General features: G+C 40.9%; 1 protein-coding gene and 1 long non-coding RNA gene across 2 annotated transcripts in view; one reads left to right on the forward strand and one right to left on the reverse strand.

The window, feature by feature from the left end:
* Window positions 1-24,845, forward strand: part of snd1 (staphylococcal nuclease and tudor domain containing 1) — a 919,733-nt gene that overhangs the window by 608,644 nt on the left and 286,244 nt on the right. The window lies entirely within an intron of this gene.
* On the reverse strand, window positions 1,814-23,197 carry LOC140187011 (uncharacterized). Its single transcript, XR_011882991.1, has 3 exons — window positions 23,119-23,197; window positions 18,775-18,841; window positions 1,814-1,974 (listed from the first exon to the last, which is right to left on the reverse strand). It is a non-coding gene; the product is annotated as an uncharacterized lncRNA (long non-coding RNA).

Below are 24,845 nucleotides of genomic sequence, written 5' to 3' on the forward strand. Positions count from 1 at the left end.
GAAGCATCTGGACCTGAACTTTTGTGGTTGTCACTGTTCTCAGTGGTAATTTCCTCTTTGTAATCCTCCCTGTTCTTCTTGAAGATGTATAGATGTTAGGTAAGGATGATGTTGAATTCCCAACTCCCTAAGCTCAATGTAACATAACAAATAGAAGCAGAGTTGGACTATAGTACCTGCTCTGGTATTCAGTAAAATCATGCCTGACTTCTTACCTCAGTACCACTTTCCTGCACTACCTGGATTTCTAAAAATATTAATCTTTGTCTTGAATGTCCTAAGCATCTGAACCTCCACAGCTTACTTCGGTACAGAATCAGAATTGGTTTATTATTGTCATGTGTACCAAGGTATAATAAAAAAAAAACTTGTCTTGCATAAAGATCAATTCATTGACATAGTACAAGGTAAAACTATTTCAGGATGCCACAGTGGCTATTGCAGCTCAGGGCGTCAGAGCTCGGAGTACATTTCCAGCATCCTGTATAAGAAGTTTGTAGGTCCTTCTTGTGAACACATGGGTTTCCTTTGAGTGCTCTGGTTTTCTGCTACTGTCCAAAGATGTCCAGTTAGTTGGTTAATTGATCATTGTAAAGTGTCCTGTTATTAGGCTAGGGTTAAATTGGGGATAGAGTGTGTTGTTGGGCAGTTTAGCTTGTTGGGCTGGAAGGGCGTGATCCGTGCTGTAAACTAAATCAATAAGTGATGCAAAATAATGTCTAATAGTTACAGAGAAAGTGTGCAGTGCAGTTAGATAATAATGTGCAGCATCATAATGAGGCAGATCCAGAGGTCAAGAACCAGAACCAGGTTTATTGTCACTGACATTAGTCATGAAATTTGTTGTTTTTTATAAATAGAAGGATAGATGGATGGATGAATAGCGAGGGACAGTTCATGGGTCAAGGGCCATTCAGAAATCTGATGGCAGTGGGAAGGAAGCTGGTCCTAAAATGTTGAGTCTGGGTTTTCAGGTTCCTTGAAGAGTAAATGTGACGAGGCTTGTGCCTGTGATGCAGCTGACTGAGTCCTAAACACTCTGAAGCCTCTTGTGAACTTGTGCAATGGCAATCCGTCACAATGCCCTCCATGGTACCTCAGTGTAGAAGTTTGCTAGAGTACTTGGTAACATACCTGATCTTCTCAAACTCATTAGGAGGTTTAGCCACAGTGTACCTCTTCGTGGTTGCATCAATGTGTTGGGCTAAGCATAGATCCTCTGAGATGGTCCATAGCCTCCACTATTGCCATGATAAGGCCACTTTCAGGTTGGAGTAGCAACACCTCATATTCCATCTCTGTACCCTTCAATCTGACCAGCATGTGTATCGATTCCTCTAACTTCAAATGTTTCAAAGGTACATTTAATGTCAAAGAAATGTATACAATATACATCCTGAAATGCTTTTTCTTCATAACCATCCATGAAAACAGAGGAGTGCTGCCAGGGAATGAATGACTGTGAAATGTTAGAACCCTAAAGCCCCGCCCCAGCTCCCCCCTCCCTCGCATAAGCAGCAGCAAAGCAACGATCCCCCCTCCACCACCAACAAAAGAAAAGCATCGGCACCCACCACCGAGCACTCAAGCGTGCAGCAAAGCAACAGCAAAGACACCGACTTGCAGTACCCCAAAGACTACTCATTCACCCAGTATTCGACATACCACAGGCTTTCTCTCTCCGTAATAAGGGAGAAAGAGATGTCTCCATTTCAGAGTGAGAGGGGAGACATAACAATGTTAAAAGTCGCTTTTTCCGAGCTCTGTGCCCAAAGATCTCTGGTCTCTGGGCACACAGCCAGAAATCCTCCATCTCCCACGACACACCGATTTCCTGCCAGGACACCGACCTTCGGTCCGCCTGTCTCCAGAGCCACGAGATCCTGGAACTCCGTAGGCAAGCTAATCTCTTAAGCTGCATCCTTGGCATATCGAATAACGGTCAGTCATGAAACCCGAGAGCTGGTCCTGTTCCTGCAAAGAACCAAAGTCAGCTTGTAACTCTAGGTAAGGATCTTCAAAAGAACCCGAAAAGGGAAAAACAGAGATATTAAAGGTGGAAATAGAGCTGTTTCCAACAATGCAAGCAGAGGAGTCGCCATTAAGGCGCCATTGTCTCCTCCTAAGCTCCCCCCCCCCAACCCCCCCGGTAATTCTTCCCCCCTTCACCTTCTCTCTTCCATTCTCTATTTCCCCTGGGATTAATAAAGTATGACTATGACTATTCTGGCTCCCCTCTCACCCCTTCTCATCTGCCAATCACATCTTTCTGGTGCCGCTCCTCCTTGTTTATGGTCCACTCACCTCTCCTATCAGATTCCTCTTCCTTCAACTCTTTACCTATTTTACCTATCACCTTCCGGCTTCTCACTTCACCCCCTTACCCTACCCACTTAACTTCCCCTTTGCCTGGTTTCACCTATCACTCACAGCTTGCATCCCTTGCCTCTCCCCACCTTCTTATTCTGTTTTTCCCTCTCTCTTTCCAGTCCTGATGAAAGGTGTCGACAGTTTACTTCTCTCCATAGATACTACCTGACCTGATGAGTTTCTCCAGCAATTTGTGTGTGTTGATCTGGATTTCCAGCATCTGCAGAACCTCTTCTGTTTAGCACAACAGAAGTATAATTTTCAGCTCTTCAATACTGTGTTAACACCATAAGTTAAGTAATGATTCTTTCCATGGTTGAATTTGACTGCTGGCATCATCTTGAGTTATATTAGTGACTTGGCTGCATAGGCAAGATTACACATCAGTGAAAGTCTGTGCTTTTTGTGGTAATGTAGGATGACCAAAGAAGAGTTTGTAGTACCAATGTCACTGTTGAAAAATGTCATTTTAATGCAGGTTTCATCTTTTCACAATGTCAGGAGGTGAGCTTCTCCAAATGATAAAATGCTTGGAGCTGTAAAGGCTAACTCTTAGATCTGACTATGCTAAAAGGGCATGTGTTTTCCCAATAGTGCTTTTAGGAGTCAGTCTTGCAAGATACTTAAGCTTCAAACGTCAACTTTCTGTTATAATGTTGGTGAAATAAAAATTCCGCATGGATGTTTGTACTAGTTTTCATCATTTTGCAATTTTGGACCTGGTTGCTTCTGCCTGATTGGCCAATTAATGTAGTGAAATAAGCAAAGCGGGAAAGGGATGACCAATATTCTTTGTCTTTATTAGAAAAAATACTGTACATGAAACTTAACTAATTATCTGTGAAATGCTTTGGGGCATCCAGAGGATGTATGCAGCTGCAACTGAGGTTGCTGTTCCTTTCATTTAAATGGAATGGTGCACTTTAACCTGTTGTTTCTAAATTTGTGTCAATTTTTGTCTTTTGTAGATAACATTATACTTGATCTTAACCAAAGGGGACAAAATGGAGTCGAGTTAGGCAGGCATGAATTCCATGGGTCAAGTGCTGGCAGAAACAGTGGGTCTACTGGGTCAGTTAAGTTTGTGAACGTTTTTCTTCTCCTCACCTGTCCATCACCTCTCTCTGTTTCCCCTCCTTTTTCCCTTTCAGCTTCCACTTTCCACTCCTCCGAGATGCCTTCTTCTTTAACCCTTTACCTCTTCCACATATCATCTCCCATCTTCTTTATTCACCCCCTCCCCCATCCAGATAGGTTACGCCTTCCACAGTTCCCAGCTTACCTACTTTTGTACCATCTGTAAATTTCGTTTCCATGCATTAACTTCCTTCCCCAATTCAATGATATATGATAAAGAGGCAGCCCTGCTACTGGTCCTGTTGTACCTCTGTGTTTATAGATCGCCAACCTGAAAAGGACCTGCTTATCTCTCCTTTCTGCTTCATGCCTATTAGTTGAATCTGCTCTCTGTCAAAATATTACTTAGAACATCATAGGCTGTTGTGATTAACAACTTTTTAAATGCCTTTTCTAAGTACAAATGTAATGCATCTACTAGTTTCCCTCTATCATTTTTGATTAAGACTTCCTCAGAAAAAGAAACAAACTTGTTGGGCATGATTTGTCACTGGCATGGTAACATAGCAGTTAGTGCGACACTTTTCAGCACCAGCGATCAGTAATTCAGGTTCAATTCCCGCCACTGTCTGTATTTGTTTGTTCTCCCTGTGACTCTGTAGGTTTCCTCCAGCTGCTTCAGTTTCCTCCCATGTTCCAAAGATATACAGTTAGGGTTAGTGAGTTCTGGGCATGCTATGTTGACATTGGAAGTATGGCAAGGCTTGTGGGCTACCCCCAGTTCAATCGTCAGTCTGTGTTAGTCATTGACGTAAATGATGTATTTCACTGTATGCTGCAATGTGCATTTGACAATAAAGCTAATCTTTAATCTCTCATCTTATTTCTTCTGCAAGAAACTATGTTGACTCTGCTTGGTCAGATAATGACTTTTTTCCCCCTGCTGTTCTACTCTTCCTTCCTTGTTAATTGATTTAAACAATATATAGCAGCCAGTTAGCCTAAAGTTATCAGCTTCCTTACTGTCTTCTATTGCATTAGTGTGAAGGGGAGCATACAGACCACAGTATTCCATATGGCTGAAGCTCTTGTCCTCCTTAATGGTGCATATCATTGTTTTTGGGAGGTGCTGATTGAGTAGGCTGGGTGAACAACTCCAGTGCCTTGTCTGACAAACTCTTATACCTCCCTGGCTTCCCTTTTCTCCTTTCTCCAGTTATAAGAATAGGAGTATGCTATTTAAAAGTGAAGCCTGCTAATGACTGGATTGTAAGTAACTCCATAACCTGCCTTTGATTGTCATAAAATTATTAAACTCAATTTTTAAATTAAAAATAGACTTGGCATTTATTGTCATTTGCAGAAGGGCACTCCTATATTTTTTTTTTCAAGTTATGTGTGCATAAAGTGAGTAAAACCAGTTTTTGAGATGGAATTGTCATCTAGTTAGTGAAAAGGAGGATGATAAAAATCCCACATTTTATAAACGGATCTTTCAATTAATACCTGGCTCTTTCAATTAATAAATGTTTTAACATAGTGTTACGATAGCATCTGCTAAATTCATATATTTGTGAATGAGAGGAAGAGACTTCTGAATTGCATTTTATTGTATTAACTAGATGCTTATTTCTAGATAATAGCTATTCTGGATTATCCAGAGAGGGGAGATTTGTTTGAAATAGGTTTGGAATTTGTTGAGTAGGCGGCTTTGCACAGAAGAAGGTAATTGCAAAAATTTTCATCATTACAAACCTCATCTGGAAAGTTAAATGACTGTGAGGTGGCTGAGAGCAAGAGTAGTTCCTTTGGTATATCTGATTATTACAGAAATGAGTAAAAGCTAAAGGATGCTGCTTTGGCTGTGAAACCTTTTATAGTAGGGGGTTCTGGGCTGTAACACTCAGGGATTATTAACCCTCCCATATATGCCTCAATCTCTGCTTCTATTCAGAAGCTTACACTGTAACCATTGAAGTTTATTTAGAGAAGACTGTTATTTAAATTACACAATTCCATTAATGGAACATCAAGAAGTGTATTGCAGTGGAATCTAATCGAGATATGGATTTATGAAGCACTCTTCTTTTACAATCAAGTTATCTGCAATATTCGAAGTCCACAATTAAGTCTTATCCTGTACCTTACTCTCAAGATTTGTTTATCTCTTCATGTTCTGTAATACAATGTTATGTCAATCAAATTGGACAACGATTTCTAATCAGCACAGTTCTTGGTGAGCTTGTTTTGAGCACAGATTTTAATGGGGCTTATTTCAGTGGAACCAGATTTCTGCTGTGAGCTAGTTGTTCTTAATAGCAAGTGAAGCAGCAGTGGGATAATTGGAAACAGGCAGGTTCGCATGGAACATTAGAGATACCAGCCTCAAGATCTGAAAACTACGGATGGGCTTTCTCTAAGGTATGAATACTATTAGTGTGTAATACTGTGAAATTTATGATGCAGATTTCCAAGCTGGAAAGCAATGCTTGATCTGGCCTGATTAACAGTAAAATGAGAATTGATATTGTTTTTGTCTGGGGGTGGAATGGTAGGAGGATGTTACCAACCTGCTGTGCAGGTTGACTCTGTGGTTAAGAAGGCATACAGTACATTGGCCCTCATCAACCGTGGGATTGAGTTTAAGAGCCGAGAGGTAATGATACAGCAATATAGGACCCTGGTCAGACCCCACTTGGAGTACTGTGCTCAGTTCTGGTCACTTCACTGCAGGAATGATTTGGGAACTATAGAAAGGGTGCAGAGGAGATTTACTCGGACGTTACCTGGATTGGGGAGCATGCCTTATGAGAATAGGTTGAGTGAACTCATCCTTTTCTCCTTGGAGCGGCGGAGGATGAGAGGTGACCTGATAGAGGTGTGTAAGATGATGAGAAGCATTGATCATGTGGATAGTCAGAGGCTTTTTCCCAGGGCTGAAATGGCTAACACGAGAGGGCACAGTTTTAAGGTGCTTGGAAGTAGGTACAAAGGAGATGTCAGGGGTAGATTTTTTACGCAGAGAGTGGTGAATGCATGGAATGGGCTGCCGACGATAATGGTGGAGACAGATATGATAGGATCTTTTAAGGGACTCCTGGATAGGTGCATGGAGCTTAGAAAAATAGAGGGCTATGGGTAAACTGAGGTAATTTTTAATGTAAGTACATTTCGGCACAGCATTGTGGGCCAAAGGGCCTGTATTGTGCTGTAGGTTTTCTATGTTTCTGTCTCTGAACGGCTTAGTGATAAGCATTGAGGTTTATATGTGTTTATTCATAGCAAGAATAGATTCTGGCATGTGAATAGCCACAATTAAGAGCCACTATTAAAAAGTTCAACTGGAAGCTTAAAATACAGATTTGAATGGAACCATTTCTCCATTTCTGAGCTGGTCGGAAGAGAATCCCAGACAGTAAGGAATCTGTGTACTATTGGTAATGAATGGTTACAGCAAGTGTTGATTTCCTTGCACAAGAAAAAATTATAATGGAAACCAAATAAAAAATCTAATTGGAAACAAAATAATTTATAATAATCAATCAAAGGATTAGAGTAAAGATGAGGGAGAATTTTTTTTATCACAGAAGGGTGTTGCAGTTATTGGAAGCAGAGACCCTAAATGCATTAAAATAAAGTGCCCAGATGTGTACTTGATGAGCTGTGACCTGCAGAGCTGTTCTTTTATACGTTCCCCCTCCCCCCCCCCCCCCCCACCATCTCCTGCCTTCATCCAGGTTGGTTCATTATGCCAATTATGCCAACCTCGCCACTTCTTGCAACAACCACTCTTTACCTGATGCCAGTGTCCCACTACCCCTCACTGGTCCTGTGCCCTTGCTCACCTTTCTCTCTCACATCTGGTTGCCCCATTTAAGTAAGTGCCGAGAGGTTTTGGAAGATGCGCAGAAGAGATTTACCAGGCTGCTGCATGAAATAGAGGACATGAATTAAAAAGAGAAGCTGGACAAGCTTAAGTTGTTTCCTCTGGTGCACCAGAGACTGCAAGTAGGCAGTTGTATCTTTTTCCTCTGGTAGAAATGTCAAATACTTGAGGACATGCAGTGTAGATGAGAGAGGTAAGGTTAAAGGAGCTGAGCAGAAATTTTTACAGACTGTGGTGGGAACCTAGCATATGCTGCCAGGGATAGTGGTGGATGCAGATTTGATAGTGACATTTAAGAGGCGCTTGGATAGACAAATGAGCAGCCAGAGAATGGAGGGATAGAGATCATGTGCAGGCAGAATAGATTTAATTTTATTTGGCATCGTGCTTGGCACCAGCATTATGGGCTGTATAGCTTCTTCCTTTCTCCAAGACTGCTGCTCTCCACAAGGTTCAGTGGGAACAATACTGAGAAACAAATGGCTGTTGCATACTGTCCACGATGTTCTCTTCATTCTTACATCTGATTCTAGCAATAGATCAAGGAGGAGTGGGTAACTGGTAGTGGCCATTGAAGATTTTAGGAAGGAGATAAGAATAAGGTATGTGCATCCACAAGAAGTATCAGGCACTACTTAACATATTTTATTGAAATTTTTTAAGACTAGTGACAATTTTAAAAGAATAATCATCCCTGTTAGTATACGTAAACCTATGAAAAAGAATTGCAAGCAAATATTTCTATGCATAATTCTAGGGCTGATGACCTTCTGTAGTGATGAATATAATATATGTGTGTGTTGGGGTGTGTACTTACAATAGTGAATATTTAGTCTGGTTTGCCTATGAAATATTAAAGATTCAAAAAATACAAATTACTCTTCCCCCACCTCCACTGAAGAATGGATCTTTAAGTACAAGAAAGCAGATGGTATCACAGTATGCAGCTTTGGTGTTACAATAGATGGTGCTGTTACAGGTACTGTAGAATAAACTGTAATGCTAACTCTTAATTGGAGATATTTTGTGGGTGTGAAAGTATGTGTTTTCTCAAAAATCAATAAAGAGAGGAAGAATATTTTTAGACACTGGTAGTAAAGACCTCAATATTAATACCTTGCCACAAGGCAGGTTTAAATCTGTTATCAGAAATGTTGTGATAGATGACAAAAATTACAGTTAATGAATGTGCCGCAGCAAGGTATTGATTTTGTAGCTTTATCGATGGTGCCGTATTTCACAACCCTGTTAACAAATTATTAATGCTAGATACAGAATATTTTCCATTTTGGGTAGGCAATGCAGCAGCAAACACGCTAAGATGTCTCATGCTTTTAAATGCACACCATCTACACATAGCTTCAGAAGAGAACATTCATGCAAGTATCACCATACTTCTGGCACCAGAATAACGTGCCCATAAATTACTAAACTTAACCTGTGTATCTTTGGGATGTGGGTGGAAACCAGAGAAATCACAGGGAGACAATACAGTCACAGGGACACAGTACAGACTTCTTACAGGCAGCAGTGGGGATTAAACCCTGATCTTAGAACTGGCACTGTAATGTGTTATGCTAATCACTATGCTACTGTGCAGTTAAAGTGCTTGTGCATTTGTTTTCCTGTTGGAGCAACACATATACTGTAGGAGCTCAGCAGGTAGGTAGCATATTTGGAGGGAAATGAACAGTTGATATTTTGGTACAAGACCCTTCATTGGGACTTCACCAGTGCACAAAATATTACTGGTATGTCATGAGTCTGATCTGAAATGTCACATTGACAAGTACTGTTGGAACAGTAGCTAGAACGCTTCACAGATGAGCTAATTCAAACCGTGAGCCATGTGACTCAGACCAACACAACCAAGGCATTAACCTGGTTCATTTTGATGATCATTCCTCCTTTAGATCTCCCCCAGCATCTCTGTCTACTAACACATTTCTTCATTCAATTACTGCCCAGTAATCACTTTATTGTGTTCAACTTCGATCATAGATTTTTGAACAACTGAAGGTTCTGATGAACTTGCTGTTTTTTTTAGATGGCTGCTGTATTCCATGGGCTAACTGTTGTGCATGTTTGTGGTTTAGCCAATTGTCTCCTCTGTTCTTATTGGAACATATTAATATTCAAGAAGTTCTGCTTGGCACAATAACCTAACCATGTAGTGATATTTTTAAAACAAAAGTCAATTGTTTTACATTTGTTTACATTCTTATGAATACTGAATACGATTTTTCAGTGCCTCTGTTTTTCCCACTCAACTCGCCTTGCTTGTTAAATTGGAGGAAAATATTCAGTATTTAATTATTCAATAGTTGCAATAGTTTTGCTTAGATTACAAAAGGTAGAGACTCACTGAAATAATCTTTGTATATTCACATATCTGTAAATGTGTATGATTTAAATTCATCTGTGTTCTTTTTCACTTCTTCTTTAGCCCCCCTCTCTCCCCAATTGTCACCCTACCTTGCACTCCACAGTAGCTGTATATCTATTCTGGGTTCTAATTCACAGTTCTTGGTCATAAATGGGTCTCTTGTCCAATTGGACAAGGAATCTGACTTGTATACTATTTATGTAAGTACAAACATCAGGACCTTGTCCTTTATTCACTTGTAAAGGAATTTAAAGTAATCAGCAGATAGTGTATCTGTTATCAGAGGAACAATGTTAACCATCTGTTTCAGAGATATCTCTTGATAATTGTTCCTCAGAAAATTCCCAGTAAGGCGCTGCTCATGGGTAGGCACATTCATTGTCTCACATGACTGTGCATTGGAATATGCAAGTGTTTAACATGTTGGAGGTCACATGTCTTGGGATTGGTCCTTCCATTCCGCCCCTGAACACCCCACTGAGTCCAGGCATGAATCCATGTCAAAAATCTGCACAATCTGCAACTGGCCCATGAGCTTTGCATTTGCAGTATTTCCTACATTTAACACAGCTCCGTTCATTTAAATGCAAATATTGTCTCTAAACTGGATTGGCAAGGTGCAAGGCCATTCTACTTTGCAGACAACTGTACTGAGCTGTATCAGAACAGTTATCAAGAAATATGAGATGTTGCAGACACCTATAGGAACAAATCCTCATTGGAAAATGTGTGAATATCAGAATCTGCAGTTACTGAGAACTGCATTGGAAATCTAAGATGCTAAGTTAATCACCAGGCAGTGACTTAATGCAGAGAGATGTCATAATACACTTGTCTGTGCTTATCATACATACTTTGTAGTTTCCATTACAGCAACCAGGTTGCTAGCCCAGCAGCTGTAATGGAGATTACAGCTATTTCTTGCTATTTCTCTTTTCTACATTTAAGAATCCTGCTTATGAACTGGGTGAAATTGATTATATTTTCTATTAGCTGAGTTTATTTTGTAACAGTATTCTTGTTTTTTTTTTCCATTACATTTGAATGTAATCTTGTTATTTTTATTGATTGGCATTTAGGTAATCTACTCTTATTTTTGAGCTGGCTTGAAAGAAATGCCATTATCTACAACGATTTGTGCTTCTACTCCAACAACTCCCTTTACCCCATAACTTCACAGTTGTTCTACCTAGTGTTCTGTTCCACAGATGATTAGTGTAGTTGGCGAGGAAAGTTGGCCAGCATTTTGCCTTGGTGCTGATGATGAAAGTATCTGTGTTTACTGTCATCAAACTTCCAGCCATTTTCCATTTTGCCTCCACATTATAACACAAGAAATTCCAAATCTGCTGTTACTGATTCCACTGCGCTGTACTGATTGCACTGTTTATAGGCTCACTCACTGAAATCCAGAGAAGTATTGATGGGGTTTGTTGAATCTGACCCATTACACTAAATGTTAGGCTACCATGCCACCTTCAGCAGCACCTCAGTAACCTGTTTCAGTTCTCCTCTGCTGATATATCCAGATTGATGGCAATAATTGTCTGTTTCTATTTTAGAATGTAGTTTCTTTGTTTAACATTCAAATATTATTTCCTGGAAAAACTTTGCTTAATTTTGACGGTTTTATTTTTAATCATTCACTCAATTGAACTGTTTTCTTGTCTGGCATTATCCAGATTTTTGTCTGTTTACATTTGATTTGATTACCTCTGTGCAGCATGCGTGGGTGAGACAACTCGCCAGCCTACTCAGTGTGATATTATTGGATCGTTGGCATTCACAAACACTGTAAATTGATGCTATAAATATTGCAAAATAATTTCTAATCTCACTCTTAATTTTCTAATGTATTTAACATTTTCATTCAGACAGAACAATGGTTACATGTTACTTTATTATAGGGTAATTAATGTCTGTATTTCCTGTGTTTTTTCATTTTCAATTGCTTTTGAAATGAGAACAATGCAATATTTTCATAAATCCCTAGACCCTCTGAAGTCTAATAAACTATGTGCCAGTTGTTTTAGCAACACTGAAGAGCAGAGTGAAAAGATCAGCAGCTTTCATTTTTTTCCATTTCTGAATAAAATTTCTTACTTAGTTTGTTTTCTGTTCAAAGGTTCACGCAAGTTCCTTGTGTTCTTCGTGTTTCTACCTATGGGATGGGGTTCAGTAAAAGTAGGAGATTTAAACCTAGCAAACAGCATTATTGTTGATGGTCCTTTCCTCATAGAACAGATTCAAAGTTATTTTTAATTATGCTATCAGTGTACTCGCATCTCTTGAACCTGAATGTTAAACCTTGAGTGTCCAGAATCGGCAGCAAGTGGTACTGATTTAGAGAATGATGGCCTTAGTGAGCCTCAACAAAATTCAGTTTGGAAGTGTAACCCAGGTCCAAGTCAAACCCAGCCCAGTTCAGACAGTAAGTGGGTAAGTAGGAGGCCTTCAAAGGAGAAATTTTGAGAGTGCAGAGTTTGTATGTTCCCGTGAGGATTAAAGGCAAAGTGAATAAGAATAAGGAACCTTGGTTCTCACATGATATTGGAACTCTGATAAAGAAGAAGAGAGGGATGTATGACATGTATAGGAAACGAGGCAAAGAAGGTGCTTGAGGGGTATGTCCAACTAGCCAAAGGAAAGAGATGCCAAAGGAAATCAAGGATAGGTCAGTCTTTAGTGAACTTGACATCAAAGCTCCATTGTGGGGGGAAAAGCATTCCTAAAAAACAGTTGTACTCTACATGTAGTGATATAGGATCCAGAGTGAGTTAAGTCATAGCCTGTCATCAGAGAGGCTTAGATAAATGGAGAGTGAGAGTACATTTAGGAAAACCTCTTCCTGTCTTGTTAAATGTTAGGGGAGTATCTGCTATGATTGATAATTGTAAAGCAAGTCATTCCCTTTGAGTTTTCAGTTGATATTCTTTTCAGCCTGAAGTCAATAGCGCAACAGGATATGAAATCTTTTTTCTTGCCTGGTGCAGAGATGAGGAATATCAAATGTAGAGTAACAATTGATTTCATACCTTTATAATTCTTTATGTGCTTTTAACAAGAAACTTCTTCCATGAAGGGAATTAGAGATGGACTGTGTACTCCATCAGACAGAGAGAACTATTTTTCAAGGTGACATCCCAATTCTACCATGTATTTTAATGGTTAATTTTCTACATGTAAATAAAATTGGGTTCTATGTTTCTTAACATAATTCTTGATATAACATATTAGTTTAGACTGAATTATGATAACAAGGTAATTAAAGAGTAGGATGTTGTTATAAGCAAATCTGGATTGGGTGTTATGTAATGAACCGGAGGCAATTAGGGAGCTTAAGGTAAAAGAACCCTGAGGAACCAGTGATCACAATATGATTGTGTTCAGCTTGAAATTTGGTAAGGACAAAATTTGACACAGCAGTATTTCAGTGGAGTAAGGGAAATTACAGTGGTATGAGAAAGAGTTTGCCAAAGTAAATTGGAAAGAGCTGCTGGCAGGGATGTCAGCAGAGCAGCAAAGACGTGCGTTTCTGGGAAAAATGAGGAAGGCGCAGGTCATGTGTATTCCAAAAATGAAGAAATACTCAAATGGTAAATTAGTACAATCGTGGCTGACAAGGAAAATCAAAGCTATTGTAAAAGCAAAAGAAAGGGCATACAACAAAGCAAAAATTAGTGGGAAAATAGAGGATTGGGAAGTGCTTAAAAACCTACAGAGTGCAACTAAAAAATAATTAGGGAAAAGATGAAAGATGAAAACAAGCTAGCAAATAATATAAAAGTGGATAGGAAAAGTTTTTTCATCTTTAAAAATAAAAGAGAAATGAGAGTGGATATAGGACCGCTAGAAAATGAGGCAGGAGAAATAATAACAGGGGACAAGGAGATGGCTGATGAAGTAAATGAGTATTTTGCATCAGCCTTCACTGTGGAAGACACTAACAGTGTGCCTGATGTTGTAGTGTGTGAAGGAAGAGAAGTGGGTGCAGTTAATATTACAGGAGAGAAGGTGATCAAAAAGATGAAAGACCTAAAGGTACATAAGTCATCCAGACCAGAGGAACTGCACTCTAGGATTCTGAAAGAAGTAGCTTTAGAGATTGTGGTGGCATTCAAAATTATCTTTCAGTAATCGTTGGACTCTGGCATGGTGCCAGAGGATTAGAAAATTGCAAATATTACTCCACTCCTTAAGAAAGGAGGAAGGCAGCAGAAAGGAAATTATAGACCAGCTAGCCTGATCTCAGTGGTTGGGAAGATGTTAGAGTCAATTGTTAAGGATGAGGTGATGGAGTGCTTGGTGACATAGGACAAGATAGGGCAAAGTCAGCATAGTTCCCTTCAGGGAAAATCCTGCTTGATGAAACTGTTGGAATTCTTTGAGGAGATTGCAAGTGGGATAGGTAAAGGGAGTGCAGTGGATATTGTATTTTTGGACTTTCCGAAGGCCTTTGACAAGGTGCCACACATGAGTCTGCTTACAAGTTAAGAGCCCATGGTATTGTAAGAAAGTTACGGAGATGGTTAGAGTTTTGGCTAATTAGAAGGATGAGGGGAGATGTCACTGAAATCTTTCCAATGTTGAAAGGCCTAGGCAGAGTAGATGTGGAAAGGATTCTTCCCATGGCAGGAGTATCAAGGACAAGAGGGCACAGCCTCGGGATAGAGGGACGCCCTCAAAACAGAGATGTGGAGAAATTTATTCAGCCAAAAGGTGGTGAACTTGTGGAATTTGTTGCTACTTGCAGCATTGGAGACCAGGTCGCTGGGTATATTTAAAGCAGAGATTGATAGTTTATTGAGGATGTTTAAAAAAAAAGGATCAGCCATGATTGAATGGCGGAGCAGACTCGCTGGACCAGATGGCCTAATTCTGCTCCTGCTCCTATGTCTATGGTTGTGTCTGAAGAAATTGAAACTGTCAATGGTATCAGTAGTTCAGGTAACACTGGACAGTTCATTTCAATGGAAAAGGATCAAAGATTGTAAGAATGTGGAGTTTTTGTTTGGACATTGAAGGAGTAAAAGCAATGATATCTTGTGATTATTCACATTGCCATATGTTGCAAGTGAATATCTTGCTGTAATATGAAAGGATGCTGGTCATTTCTTCGGCAGTTTGAACGGGGCACAACTGCGCAAGTGCGTGAAGGTCAGCCTATGAGAGATGAGAGAGTTTAAAAAGCGAGCAGATTAACAGAGTGGGAGACAGAGTAGGAAGGCTTTGGCTCGAGAAGCTTCGGCAAACAGAGGCTGAGGACGAGCTTGCTCCCAGTGAGGTAAAGCAGGGTAAGTTCCTTTAATTAATCTAATTAACTTAGAAGTAGGTAATGGAGGCAGCAGTTAGGGCAGTCGAGTCCTCCGTTTGCAGTATGTGGGAAGTCAGAGCGGGCACAATTGTCCCTGATGACTACATTTGTAATAGGTGCATCCAGCTGCAGCTCCTGACAAACCGAGTTAGGGAACTGGAGCTGGAGCTGGATGAGCTTCGGATCATTCGTGAACTAGAGGCAGAAATAGACAGGAGTTTCCGGGAGATAGTCACCCCTAAAAGTCAGAAGGCAGGTAGCTGGGTGACTGTCAGGAGAGGGAAGGGGAATAGACAGAATGAGCAGAGCACCCCTGTGGCCGTTCCCATCATTAATAAGTATACCGTTTTGGATACTGTTGGTGGGGACGATCTACCAGGGTCAAGTTGCAGTGGTCACGTCTCTGGCACCGAGACTGGACCCTCACCTCAGAAGGGAAGGAGGGAAACGAGGAGAGCAGTAGTGATAGGGGATTCGATAGTTAGGGGGACAGATCAGAGGTTCTGTGGAAGAGATCGAGAACCCCCGGATGGTCTGTTGCCTCCCCCCCCCCCCCAGTGCTAGGGTCCGCGATATCTCAGATCGAGTTCTCAGTCTTCTCAGGAGGGAGGGTGAGCAGCCAGATGTCGTGACCCATGTAGGGACCAATGACGTGGATAGGAAGAAGGAGGAGGTCCTGCAAAGAGTTTAGCGAATTAGGTTCAAAGTTGAAGGACAGGACCTCCAGGGTTGCATTCTCAGGATTGCTACCCGTGCCACGTGCAAGTGAGGCTAGAGATAGGAAGGTAATGCAGCTAAATACGTGGCTATGGAGTTGGTGCAGGAGGAAGGGCTTCATGTTTCTGGACAATTGGACCTTGTTCCAGGGAAGGTGGGACCTGTTCCAATGGGATGTGTTGCGCTTGAACTGGAGGGGGACTAACATCCTTGCAGGAAGGTTTGCTAGTCCTGCTCCGGGGGGTTTAAACTAGATTTTCAGGGGGAGGGGAACCAGAGTGTTAGAGCAGATAGTGAGGTGGAGGAGGGTAAAGGTCATGTGAGAACTGCAAATATAGTGCATGGAGTAAAGCCAGATCTAATATAAAAAGGCTTTGAGGAAAGAGAAACAGAATAAAGGGTGTAAAGATAGTAAGGTAGAAGGGCTAAAGTGCATGTACTTCAATGCAAGAAGCATCAGGAACAAAGCTGATGAACTGAGAGCTTGGATACATACGTGGAATTATGATGTAGTGGCCATTACAGAGACTTGGCTGGCACCAGGGCAGGAATGGATTCTCAATATTCCTCGATTTCAGTGCTTTAAAAGAGATAGGGGGGGGAAAGGGGAGGAGGGGTCGCATTACTGCTCAGGGATACTATTACAGCTACAGAAAGGGTGGGTAATGTAGCAGGATCCTTTTATGAGTCAGTATGGGTAGAAGTCTACGAGATGTCTTTTTAGAACAGCTTGTTGTTGAGCCCACTAGGAGATTGGCTGTACTGGATTGGGTATTGTGTAATGAACCAGAGGTGATTAGAGAGATTGAGGTGAAGGAACCCTTAGGAGGCAGTGATCATAACATGATTGAGTTCATTGTGAAATTTGAGAAAGAGAAGCCAAAATCCGATGTGCCGGTATTTCAGTGGAATAAAGGAAATTACAGTGGCATGAGAGAGGAACTGGCCAAAATTGACTGGAAAGGGACACTGGCGGGAAAGACGGCAGAGCAGCAGTGGCTGGAGATTATGCGAGAAGTGAGGAAGGTGCAAAGCAGATATATTCCAAAAAAGAAATTTTTGAATGGAAAAAGGATGCAAACGTGGCTGACAAGAGAAGTCAAAGCCAAAGTTAAAGCAAAGGAGGGGGCATACAAGGAAGCAAAAATTAGTGGGAAGACAAAGGATTGGGAAGTTTTAAAAAGCTTACAAAAGGAAACTAAGGTCATTAAGAGGGAAAAGATGAACTATGAAAGGAAGCTAGCAAATAATATCAAAGAGGATACTAAAAGCTTTTTCAAGTATATAAAGAGTAAAAGACAGGTGAGAGTAGATATAGGACCGATAGAAAATGATGCTGGAGAAATTGTAATGGGAGATAAGAAGATGTCAGAGGAACTGAACGAGTATTTTGCACCAGTTTTCACTGAGGAAGACATCAGCAGTATACTGGACACTCAGGGGTGGTAGGGAAGAGAAATGTGCGCAGTCACAATTACGACAGAGGAAGTACTTAGGAAGCTGAATAATCTCAGGGTAGATAAATCACCCGGACCAGATGGAATGCACCCTCATGTTCTGAAGGAAGTAGCTGTGGAGATTACGGAGGTATTAGCAATGATCTTTCAAAAGTCAATAGATTCTGGCATGGTTCAGGAGGACTGAAAGATTGCAAATGTCACTCTGCTATTTAAGAAAGGGGCAAGGAAGCAAAAAGGAAATTATAGATCTGTTAGATTGACATCAGTGGTTGGATGGTTGTTGGAGTCGATTGTCAAGGATGAGGTTACGGAGTACCTGGAGGCATATGACAAGATAGACAGAACTCAGCATAGTTTCCTTAAAGGAAAATCCTGCCTGACAAACCTATTGCAATTTTTTGAGGAAATTACAAGTAGGCTAAACAAGGGAGATGCAGTGGATGTTGTGTATTTGGATTTTCAGAAGGCCTTTGACAAGGTGCCGCACATGAGGCTACTAAACAAGATAAGAACCCATGGAATTATGGGAAACTTACATACGTGGATAGAGCATTGGAAGCATTAGAAAGGGTACAGAGGAGATTTACCAGGATGCTGCCTGGTTTAGAGAGTATGCATTATGATCAGAGATTAAGGGAGCTAGGGCTTTACTCTCTGGAGAGAAGGAGGATGAGAGGAGACATGATAGAAGTATACAAGGTATTAAGAGGAATAGATGGAGTAGATGGTTAGCGCCTCTTTCCCAGGGCAACACTGCTCAGTAGAAGAGGACATGGCTTTAAGGTGAGGGGTGGGAAGTTCAGGGGGGATATTAGAGGAAAGTTTTTTTACTCAGAGTCAGTGGTGGAGGCAGATACACTAGTGAAATTTAAGAGAGTACTAGACAGGTATATGGAGGAATTTAAGGTGCGGGGCCGTTATATGGAAGGCAGGGTTTAAGGGTCGGCACCACATTGTGGGCCGAAGGGCCTGTACTGTGCTGTATTATTCTATGTTCTATGTTCTATTACTTGGCCTGTACCAGAAACTGTTTATATATTCATGAGCTATTTCATGTATCAAACAGAGTGCTGCTCTGATGACTCATTTGACAGTGTCTGAGCCTTGCTTCCCAAAGATTTGTTCAAGTAAACAAATCCAAACTAGTTAATAGTCACAGTGGACTTGCTGTCCATTGGACAGGCAATGAAGGATTCAGCTGTGTTTGAGACAGGTGCCGGAATCTGGAGCAAGAAACGATGTGCTGGAGGAACTCTGGGTCGAGCTGCATCTGTGGAGAGGAAGGAATTACTGATGTTTCAGATTGAAGTGCTGTGTCATTACTGAGAGTGGTGAGTGACAGGAGCTCGTATCGATTGGTGGACCTAGAAGGGATGAAGAATGTGGACAGATGGAAAGTGTGGCAGGAGTAGGGTTGGAGTTGGGAGACAGAGACAGGCGTAGGATATGTGGAGGTAGACAGAGAAAAGACAGATAGAGCCAGGCAGTGCAGTGGAGTGGATAGAGCATTGTGTGGCAAAAAAGCATCTAGTTCTCATCCATCAAAAATTCTTCAGTTGAATACCTTTGGTTCCAATGGCTCCAATGCCTTCAATGGCTGGCACTCAGAGAAGAGCTGTTCACAGTTCAGTCTGGAAAGATAGGTTTCCTATTATAAACTGAGGACTTGCCTTTCAAGAGATTATTTTATGTACTAAAATTCCACGAGAGGTAGAGCATCCCCTTTTAATAGGGACCATTTCCTTCCTCACAAAATGGGTTACATTGTGCTCATTTCTGTACATTCAATCATCCATTTGATACCATGCAAATGAGGGGTGGTGTGAAGGAGGACTACAGTATTTAATTAATGAAATTGTATGCATCTGTTACAAAGCATCAAAGGCAGCTTTATATAGAGCACATTGATGTGCTTTAACAGAAACAATTCTTCGCATTAAAAGAGATCAGTGCAAACTCTCTTCACAGGTTTCTGTATTTTTTGTTTACCTCCATTGAAACATTACGTGTTTATGCTAGAGAATGTGGCGGAGCTGGTGCTGAGGCCATGTTTACTGGCATCCAGATATATGCCTGCTGTTAGATTAGCTACTGTTTGAAATAGTGAGTTTAAAAAAATTGGAAGGAGATGCCTGAGAGTTTTCCATAGATCTTTATTTTGATCTACCAAAGTATAGAATTACTCAGAGCCCACTTCGTTGGAAGGATGAATGTACACTGCCTATGGCAGATGCAGTAAATCGCATTTACAGTTTTGACAATTTTTTATTGCAACCCATAGATGAGAAATCCCTAGACTTGACCAATGATTGTGAGACTGTATATTAGGTTGTTTACAATCTAGTTAAATTGGAAAGTGTGAATGGGAATTCTGCATCTCCCTCTGGAGGCTCTCAATAAATTGGGTACAGAATTATAGTTCTTTGTAGTGACAAAGAAAATCTGTAGAAACTATTTTATCATTAAATGCTTATTGTAATTTTCAACCGGAAATGTTGGTGTACAGACCTTGAAGCATTTGAAAAGGCTTATTGCTATTGCAACATTTGCTTTCTTATTTGTAGGAAATGCATTACAGCATTGTATTAGGTATTTGAGAAGCAAGTTCCGGATTTGTTGTTCTTTGGCACTTAGCTATCGAGTTAGCTGTTGAGGTTAAGTGATATGCCATGAAAGGACAAATTATTAATTCAAGGATGGGGCTGATAATTCTAGAGAGGTATCACTAACCAGCATGTATTTGAAGATATGGTCTCATTTATGATTGAATTGTCTTTACATTATAAATTTTAGCATACGGTTGAAGATGTTTTGATTTGGTGAAGCAGAGAGAATTGACATCAAAAGTTGCTGAAAGCAGGAATAGCCATTTTGCAGTTAAATTAGGGTGAAAATTCAGCATACTCTTGAAGGGCAAATTTGTGCACAGAACAGTATGTCCATGCCTTCAGATGATCATCTTTTGCTGTAGTCTGTAAGATGCTGTATATCCATTACCTTGGTCATTACCTTCTTGGCATAATCCTAATTGAACATTTTTATGTGCGATGTGGCTAAATTTTTGCCTTAAAACACATCTGCTGACGTTTGACTGAGCAGAGGAAGTCCAAATGTACTGGACTATTTATAGCGTCATAAAACCGCCAGTATAATTTTTCAGTATAATTGGTATTAAGCTGTTTTAAATATGTAATGTTTTACATCAGCAATATTGCTGTTCTTGTCACTGGTAATACTTATTGTGATTTTGCTCACTAAATATATTTCTAATGTCCTCTTGTGCAGATTTGTAAGCACATGACATTCTCCCATGTATGTAATTGGAAATAGTGGGTTTGTTTAGAGTTTTTTATTTAGATGTCATAGCTTTGTGTAAATGCTTGCTGAAACCTGCCAAGCTCTTCTAGGAGGCACTATTGGTTTTTTTTTGTAAAGTAAATTAAACCAGATTCATAGAGCAATTTTCCATTGGAATGTTTCCCTTGTGGTAAATTCTCATGTAGGCAGTCATTCCATATGCTCTTACATCAAACATAGAACAGTACAGCACATTACAGGCCCTTCGGCCCACAGTGTTGTGCCGACCCTTAAACCCTGCCTCCCATATAACCCCCCACCTTATACCTTTCTAGCCATCAAACTTTACAACTCCTCCCTTGGAGGGTCAGACACTCTGTGCCGATAGGCTGGTCCTGGACTTATTTCATAATTTACTGGCATAATTTACATATTACTATTTAACTATTTATGGTTCTATTACTATTTATTATTTATGGTGCAACCGTAACGAAAACCAATTGCCCCCTGGGATCAATAAAGTATGACTATGACTAGTAGCCTCTTAAATTTCACTAGTGTATCTTCCTCCACCACTGACTCAGGCAGTGCATTCCACGCACCAACCACTCTTTGAGTAAAAAACTTTCCTCTAATATCCCCCTTGAACTTCCCACCTCTTACCTTAAAGCCATGTCCTCTTGTATTGAGCGGTGGTGCCCTGGGGAAGGGGCGCTGGCTGTCCACTCTATCTATTCCTCTTAATATCTTGTATACCTCAATCATGTCTCCTCTCATCCTCCTTCTCTCCAAAGTGTAAAGCCCTAGCTCACTTAATCTCTGATCATAATGCATACTCTCTAAACCAGGCAGCATCCTGGTAAATCGCCTCAGTACCCTTTCCAATGCTTTCACATCCTTCCTATAGTGAGGCAACCAGAACTGGACACAGTACTCCAAGTGTGGCCTAACCAGAGTTTTATAGAGCTACATCATTACCCCACGTCTCTTAAACTCTATCCCTCGACTTATGAAAGCTAACACTCCCTAACCTTTCTTAACTACCCTATCTAGCTGTGAGACAACTTTCAGAGATCTGTGGACATGTACCCCCCAGATCCCTCTGCTCCTCCACACTTCCAAGTATCCTACCATTTACTTTGTACTCTGCCTTGGAGTTTGTCCTTCCAAACTGTACCACCTCACATTTCTCAGCCCACTTCTGCATCCTATCAATGTCTCTCTGCAATCTTCGACAATCCTCTACACCAGTGGTCCCCAACCACTGGGCCACAAAGCATGTGCTACTGGGCCGTGAGCTGCACCTTTCCTCATTCCTTGTCACATACTGTTGAACTTGAACATAGGGTTGCCAACTGTTTCGTATTTGCCAGGACATCCCGTATATTGGGCTAAACTAGTTTGGCCCATATGGGACTGCCCTTGTCCCCTGTTTCCCCCGCTAAGGTAGAGCATTCCTATGAAACCTTTTGTGCCGAAATGGCGTGAAGCGAAGAAGCAATTACCATTAATTTATATGGGAAACATTTTTGAGCGTTCCCAGACCCAAAAGATAACCAACCAAATCATACCAAATAACACATAAAACCAAAAATAAATAGCACTAACATATAGTAAAAGCAGGAATTATATGTTAAATATACAGCCTATATAAAGTAGAAATCATGTATGTACACAAAACCGATTTATGGGGTTAAAATCGGCACGTACGCACATGCGCACAGGTGCCCGCGCAAGGCTTCATGGTCATGGTAGTCTTTCCTGGGGTAAAGTGTCCTGGGATTTGACTGCTACTTTTGTCCCTTATTTGGGAGTGAAAAAGTTGGCAACCCTAACTGTAAAAGACATGTCGAGGTGAGTTTAACCCTACTTGAACACCACCCCCACCCCCCCGGGCCGGTCCGCAAGAATATCGTCAATATTAAACCGGTCCATGGTGCAAAAAAAGTTGGGGACCCCTGCTCTACACTATCCACAACACCATCAACCTTTGCGTTGTCTGCAAACTTGCCAATCCATCCTTCTACCCCCACATCCAGGTTGTTAGTAAAAATCACGAAAAGTAGAGGACCCAGAACTGATCCTTGTGGGACATCACTAGTCACCACCCTCCAATCCGAATGTACTCCCTCCACCACGACCCTCTGCTTTCTGCAGGCAAGCCAATTCTGAATCCACCTGGCCAAACTTCCCTGGATCCCATTCCTTCTGACTTTCTGAATAAACCTACCGTGTGGAACCTTGTCAAATGCCTTACCAAAATCCATGTAGATCACACCCACTGCACTACCCTTATCTATATGCCTGGTCACCTCCTCAAAGAACTCTATCAGGCTTGTTAGACACGATCTGCCCTTCACAAAGCCATGCTGACTGTCTCTGATCAGACCGTGGTTCTCTAAATGCCCATAGATCTTATCTCTTAGAATCTTTTCCAACGCTTTCTCACCGCAGACGCAAGGCTCACTGGTCTATAATTACCTGGACTATCCCTACCAGCTTTTTTGAACAAGGGGACAATATTCTCCTCCCTCCAATCCTGCGATACCATTCCCGTGGACAATGAGGACATAAAGATCCTAGCCAGAGGCTCAGTAATCTCTTCCCTCACCTTGTGGAGCAGCCTGGGGAATATTCCATCAGGCCCCGGGCACTTATCCATCCTAATGCATTTTAACAACTCCAACACCTCCTCTCCCTTAATATCAACATGCTCTTCTTGTTTCCTACTCCCTTGCTGTGTTGAAATAGACCTGTTACACCATAAGAGGAAGCATATAAAAAATTGCGTGATGCAGAGAACATGGCATTCTTTGCCAGTGGACATGGTTGAGACAGGGCTGTATCTTTTGCAGGAATATCGGTCAGATATTTGAAATGGTAGATAATACAAGGCTATCGCGATGGATTGATTTTGCTATAAACAAAGAACTATCATAGACATAATGAGTTGAATCCATCCAAGTTATAAATATTTGTATTTCTGTAGCCTCTAATAACTTGTGCTTTATCAGAACATCTACATATTTGAATACTTTACCCACGTCATTCATTTTCTTGTGTAACCAGAATAAAAATCACTAACGGTAACTTCTGCATTTAGCAGATTGCCATATGCTCTGACACCTCAATTTGCGTCACTGCTCTGTGAGTGTAGATCTGTAATTGCAGTGTGAAAGATGATAGCTTACTTTTGCACACATTAATAGGAATTACTTTAAGAATGTTGAAAACAGAGGCATGGGAGAATCATATGTCGCTTCTGTTACTTGTAGCCTTTTGAAAAAAATGAATTTCTCCTTTTTTTGCCTTCAAGCTTTGTGAAAATGATTATGGGAGAAACTTGAAGGCTGAAACTTTTCTGTTCTGGGTTTGTTACGTTTGAATTTATCTATTTTATGATATATCATGGAATAGGCCCTTCTACCCCTTCAAGCCATACCATCCAGCAACCCCTGACAGCCCCGATTTTACCCTAACCTAATGGCGGGGCAATTTACAATGACCAATTAATCTACCAGGTACATCTTTGGACTGAGAGGAAACCAGAGCACCCAGAGAAAACCCACACATTCCACAGGGAGGATATACATAGTCTCCTTACAGAGGATGCCCTGATTAAACTCTTGACACTCCAAGCCGTAATAGTATTGTGCTAATTGCTGAGCTACCATGGCGTTCAAATGTTGGCAAAAAAAAATCCTTCAAATTGCAATTGAAGGTTTTGTCACCAGCATTTCCTATTGAGGATGCTGTGCATCTGGTTGGGATAGCCCAGCTGTGGACCAAGTTTAAAGTGAGCTTTGAGTACACTATTGAAGGAGCATGCCAACACCTATTCAAAATTGACCAAGCACAGAAATAATGGGTGATTTTAGCACAATTACACTCAGTGACCACTTTATTACCTCCTGTATCTATTTAATTGACCACTAATTGTATGTTTGTGGTCTTATTTTGCTGTAGCCCATCCACTAAAAATTTTGAAATGTTGTTTTAGAGATGCTTTTCTGCACACCACTGTAGCAATACATGGTTACTCACTGGTTGTTTATTGTTTTTCACACCATTGTAAATTCTGGAAACTGTTGTGCATGAAAATCCCAGCTCAGCAGTTTCTGAGATACTCAGACCTTCCTGTCTGGCACCAAAATTAATTCCATGGTCAAAGTCACTTTGATCACATTTCTTCCCATTCTAATGTTTGGACTGATCAACAACTGAACATATTGACCATGTCTGCATGCTTCTGTTAATTGAATTGCTGCCACATGATTGGCTGATTAGATACTTGCAATAAGGTGCAGGTGTACAAGTGTACCGAATAAAGTGGTTACT

The sequence above is a fragment of the Mobula birostris genome, chromosome 23 (genome assembly GCF_030028105.1).
Source record: "Mobula birostris isolate sMobBir1 chromosome 23, sMobBir1.hap1, whole genome shotgun sequence".
NCBI classification, from domain to species: Eukaryota; Metazoa; Chordata; class Chondrichthyes; order Myliobatiformes; family Myliobatidae; genus Mobula; species Mobula birostris.